The 6000-nt window shown below is 36.9% G+C and overlaps 1 protein-coding gene across 2 annotated transcripts in view; it reads right to left on the reverse strand.

The window, feature by feature from the left end:
• The window catches only part of fhit (fragile histidine triad diadenosine triphosphatase), a 476436-nt gene extending 472854 nt beyond the window's left edge, over positions 1–3582 (reverse strand). The window contains exon 1 of one of the 2 annotated variants that reach the window (XM_074675648.1): positions 3538–3582. The gene's annotated coding sequence lies outside the window, so the exon portion shown is untranslated. Of the gene's footprint in view, positions 1–3115; positions 3319–3537 lie in introns of those variants that run through there. The other variant, XM_074675656.1, reaches the window with a different exon arrangement.
• Between the last annotated feature and the right edge of the window lie 2418 nt (positions 3583–6000).

Genomic DNA, 6000 nt, shown 5'->3' on the forward strand with positions numbered 1-6000 from the left:
CCTGTCAAGTTAATTTAATATGCTGCATAGACTGATAGTTTCACTTGTTTTAAGAAAATAAAATCTCTCATAAATTTACTGTTGCTACCTTGTATCAAGCCCCCCCCCCCCCTTTTTTTTTTGTTTTTTTGTTTTTTTGTTTCAATGTAGCACCAGGTTCCCCTTCACTAGGTCAACTTACTATAACCACCTGCTCAGTGAATATCATCTTGTGCTAATGCCAATAAATCCTACACTCTGTCTAGTCAAAATTCCTCTTGACATTTTGGGACATGTGCTCTTTATCAGTGGATGTACTACTGTTAAATCAAATATCATCTTGATGTCACAGCTGTCAAAAGGCACAGACAGAAACCTAAGCAACCCTTTCTGTCTCATTTTTTAGGAAGAATTGTCTCAACAGACTTCCACAGTCACAACTGCAGAACAATGTAAATGTGTCAATGTAGCAAAAATAAGGGTAGTTAGTCTCTTGAATTAAGAATAATAAACTAATTCAAGAGGCTTAAGTAATCAGCTAAGCCCCTATTTTTATGAGCAAGTCAGGCGTCAATTTTTGTCTTTTAAAATCTGGAAATAAGAAAAACATTTACAAAGAGCTGATTTGGTATCCCATTTCAAACCAGTTTCAAACCGGGCTCAGATCTGGTTAATACCGTTGAGACTTCCAAAAGGGGGTTTTGTGAAACCGTTTGGATAAGGCATAAAGAGAAACTTCTTTGGGTGACAGTAGAAACAAGAAACATACGTGGCAGGGGGTAACACACGTGTTGCCAACACTTCAGGGGGGCTTAACTCTAGCTGTTTTCAGTGCTTTGAAAAAGGCTCTGCTTCCTGGAAACTCGTCAGTCAGTCAGTCAGTCAGATAAGAGGGAAGTTTGTATGTGGCACCTGGCTTTGCATTTTTTTAAATATTTTACCACATGCATGTCTTAGCCTGTTGGCTCAGGTTTGGAAACATGTTGCATAAAATATTCAGTAATGCTGTTGCAGCAGGTAGCAGTGATTATATTCAGGAGCAAACTAGAGTCATTCAGGTTGTAAACCAATAGAGTTAATTTATGAAATTTAGAGCACAAAGCTTCTTTTGGGAAGCATGTATAAAAATTCTGCCCTGTCCCCAGAGTTCACTTGAGATTACATTGTATGCCAGTCAGATGTATTATATTAACAAAAAGGTGGATGGTTGGATGACCTGATCAAACGTTTTCTGTTTTCATGATTTCAATTAAAATTGATTTTTTTTTTTTTTTTTAAATAAATAGCTTGTAATTTTGAACCCCCACTTTAAGATCCAGTGGTTTAGATCTAAAGAGTTTCAATAACACCCTCCTTACCAGACAGCTGTTTAAGAATCTGCCGCTGACAAAATGTAAAGGGCTTTACTTTATGCTGTTAAAATAAAAATAAAAATAAAAAAATATAGTACTCGTGCTCAAAACATGCATCCCAGGGTGAGCTGAGTTTTATTTAAGGGCAGGACCGTTTAAACATGGCAACCCTACTGGGCTGCAGGAGGTGAAGAGTCTCTACAGGCTGCAGGCAGTTTGAGCTCTCAGCTATCGTTCAACAAACAACCTCAGTGCAAAACAAACCGCTTCTCAAACTGCAGTATCTCACTCAGTTTCTCTTTCTACACCTACTCAAAAAACACAGCACAGTTTGAAAGGTGGAACTGGAGTGGGCCCTCTCTGACTCCTAGACTCTTGTGGATTTCCCTCTTGGGCCATTTGAAAGCACTAGACCTCCTCCGTCCTCTTAGCTGTATTGATATTACTATTCTCCTCTGACTCAAAACACAGAAGATGAAGAACAAGGGGGATTTCCAAAACAGTCAGCATCATTCTGTGATCTCACTTATAGATGGCCCAAACATGAGAAACTGAGAGGTTGAAAGGAAGTTACACGGGTACTGAAACTCAAGGCTGAACTATGACTTACTGTCCACGACAGACATGGTTCTACTTTAACAGTAAAATCTCAGTTCTAGTGGTGTTCAAGACACTCAAAACTGTAGGCAGTGGATCTAAAAACTATGGAAAAATTAAGATGTGTTCCGTTAAATCACAAAGACATTGCAAAAATATGTTACTTTGTTTGCCATGCTGTGTTATCAGGCCCCCTTGATGCCACATGAGGATCTTAAACTGTGATTGTCTGCTTATCTCGAAAGTTTTTGGACAAGAGTTAAACCAGCTGTTTGGCTGCTAGAAGCTTCTCTGCATTAAAAGAACACTCAAGACCTTTTTTAATTTGAGTTTATGTTTACTAATTACTGTATTATGTTTAGATTGTAGTCTGTTTAGTCTGTTTTTTAATGACCTATATGTGTTACTTTAATATACAGAGTTTTTTAAGGTTCCAATTTAATAGTTAAATATACATTTATTCAATATTTATACAATGCTAGTTTCTTTTTATTTATTTTCTAGAGTATTATTCCCTTATTTATAACCTCTCTTTTTTTGTCTGAGCTTTGGATTTTTATTTTTTTTAGTGTTATTTTACCTCAGCACTTTTTTTCAGTAAGACCTCAGATACCTTTTTTTCTTTTCTTTTTTTTTCTTCTTTTTTTTTAACTATACATTGTAGGATGGGAGGGGTTATGGGCTTAAAAATATTTATCTTTTTTTTTTTTTTTTAAGTAAAATCCACTTTTCTTTGTGATGTCTGCTTGATCAATGTCAATGTCACAAATTTGTATTTAATTATTTATTTTTCTGTCAATAGTTTTAGCTCCAACCTTTTCCTTTTGAGTCCTTAAAGAATTAAATCAGATAATAAATATGTCACCACACTGTTCTGTAAGTTGATTTAAAACAGTGGGATAAATAAATATTGTCCATTTTTATGCATATTATCCATGCCTTCCCTGTCAGTGTCATAGTTGCGTGGCTTATGTTTACAGACACGTGATGATGCAGCCCGCAGTGAGCGCTCCACTAAACCCAAAAAAGAAAGTTATATTAGCATACTGTTGTTTAGTGTAATGGCGGAGGTAATCAAAACTCATACTCGTGTATGTTTCGCGGGTGAATACGGTGTACATTGCGGTGTGTGCCTTGGTAGATGCAGAACAACACACAGCACTGCACGTGTGTGATTCTGGGCTCACCTCTGATTCAAACCTGCACGTGCACACGAGCGGAGACGCTTTTTTCGCGATGCTGACACTTTAAGAGCAAAGCGGTCATGGGAAGTTAAATATTGATTCTGGGGATGCACTAGAAAAAAAACAAGATTAATCTCCTTCATCAGCAAAGAGCACAAGCGGTTCTTCTCCACATGCAGCACCTAACAGTTCACCCTGTGAGCTCGTTTAAAGGGACTGACAGGCTTCCGGAAGTCTTCATTTACAGTATGTCATCGCACGGTGGAGAGAACACCAAACGCGCATGCTCATTGTCGTCGATATTTCACTGTTAAAGAACCAGAAAAGCCAAACCGTGGTGACTTTTTAAACGTCTTGTTTTAACAGGAATTTGACAGCACATCTGACAGCACGTTCACACAACAAAACATATCCCTCACACTCACCTTCTACGTCCAGCAGATCGCCTCTTTGCACTATGGGAAATGTAGTTTATATGTACAAACAGTACCCTGGAAAACAAAGCTGTGTTGCTTTACAAAAACTACAAGTACCATACAGTAGGGGAAACAAGCTCTATGGTGCATTCAGGGCGAATGGGATTTATTAACACTCCCCTGGCAAAAGAAAAAAAAACCCACTCTTTAATTAAATGTAGCTTTGTAAAAAAAATGTTCTTCATTAAAGGAAATCTAAATGAAATGAAAATTTTGTTCTCAAGAAAGGACAAAAGACAGTTTTGAGAATAAACACAAAATGTGTAATACTTTCCAATCCACATTTTGTTTAATACATGTCAGATTGATTACTATTTTCATTTAAGAGGTGTTGCCTTCCCTGTTCATTGATTTTATTCTTTTTACATGATCCAATAAACTAGATTTTTTCTGTTTTCCAGCAAAATAAAACTTCATATGCAGTTCAAATATGCTCATTTTTATTATTTCTTTAATTTCTTCCTTTTTTCTCTCTCTTTTTTCCCTTGATTTTAAGCTGCTCTCTTGCCTAATAGACCTAATCTTACATTTAAATCAGTCAAAAAATAAACCTATTTGATAAAAATATCTCCGATAATACTACCATAGAGTGTGTTGCAATAAATATCTGTCCTTTTCGACTATAGTAAACTACAAGGTTGGAACAAAATGTCTAACTCCATGCAGAGTTGCACTTGACAGCCACCATGAGACACATTAACACCCCTATTAATTTAAAAAGAGTTAAACAGACAGGGTGATTTTGGACTTGCCCAAATCGTTGAATGATGGCACTATACATGAACAGCTGCAAAGTTTATGAAGCTTTTTATTTCACCAGTAAATTAATTGCCATGAAAGTGAAAAAAAGAGCCCTTTATTGCCAGACACCCCTGAATACAAGACTTCTGTCATATAAAAGTAACAGTTTGTCGGCCTCAGCATGAGAGCTTGATAGCAGCAGATATATGTATTGATGAATTGTCAGCCAGATGTGAGAGAGGAAAAGCCAGACAGGAATGATCCAGCATCTGCGCTCCGACAGACTGACACACTGTTAAAATGTCTACTTGTTGAAAGAATCACGATCCTGCCTGTTAAATCTAAGTCTCAGAGCACTCCCTCTGAAGGGGGATCATCACTTTGATCTAACAAAAGATTTTAACACCACTGGAGCTTAAAGAAAGGCATATTTTCTATTTTCCACAAGTTTAAAGTATTACAGTGAAACCCTGCTCAAAGTGTATCCATGGAGATGTCATTCTGTTAGTCAGTCAAGTATAGCTTTAAAAATACTGTCCAGATTGGAATTTTTGCAGGGCTAATCATGCCTAGAAATCTTTAGGTTTTTACACAATACTTACCTCTAAATACTTAAAACACTATATTTTACACAGAGCAAACAACACTATTAGAAAAATATAACAAAGTAAAATGAACACTGCATCTGTCTTATGATAAAGAAAGAAGCAAGCGAAAGTGACAGTATATAGATATAAAGCTGATGATCTCTTCCTTATCATTACTGCGCATTAAATGTGATCATTATAACTCTTCTAAATTCAGCTAAACTCATTTGTTACTAATGTTGTTGCTCATTTCTGTGACATATGACGGTTTAAGATGTTGCATTTCAAATTCGCATTCAACATCATCAAATGCTGCAGTATGGAGGTAATAAAGATAATCATGGGAACAGGATTCAAAACATTAAATGTGCAATTTTTCCCAGTACAACAACTGTGAGGCTCCAGTGTATCTCTTTTAGTCTCAGTTGAGAGAAAACATCAAGGAAAAAAACAATCAGCACATTTTCATTCACATATTTTTCACATTGCAAGGGGAGGGACATTTCTTGTCAGTCATTCTTCAGTCACAAAGTAGGAGAATCTTTTGCCCAGATGTTTTAAAGTGTGACCTCCTGTATATAAGTTGAAATCTTTGTTGGATACCGTCCAACCGAAAATAAATTGTCAAATGATTTAACAGGAGCATATCTGATCCTTTGTCTGTCTCGGTTCTTACCAAGGGGCAACATCCGGTTTAGTAAAAACGAAGCCTATGCGGAAGCGCTAAAAGTTGCTGTTCATCGAGGATCTGCTTGAGGCGGGCTGCAGAAAGACCAGAAGTCACGTATCAGAAGCATCAGGAGCATATTTACAGCCTAGTTCAAAAAATGTATAAAACATTCCAAGTGTTGGAAATGCTTCCTCGTATGTGTCTCGATTAACAGCACGTCAAAAGAAGAAGAAGAAAGAAGAAAATATCTGGATTCTTAGTGATGTGCTCACAAAGCTCCACAATGAAAAAAAAGGCTGATCTGTGGGTGCAGTGTGTGTAAGATAGGATCAGAGGATAATCTCTCATCCTGAACATAACCTGCTGTGGAAAAGGTTTGGTGTTTTGCAGTCAGCATGGTGTCATGTCTCGTCA

This window comes from Halichoeres trimaculatus, unplaced genomic scaffold (genome assembly GCF_033239565.1).
Source record: "Halichoeres trimaculatus isolate MK-OKI-2021-1 unplaced genomic scaffold, fHalTri1.1 fHalTri1_scaffold_1, whole genome shotgun sequence".
NCBI lineage: Eukaryota > Metazoa > Chordata > Actinopteri > Labriformes > Labridae > Halichoeres > Halichoeres trimaculatus.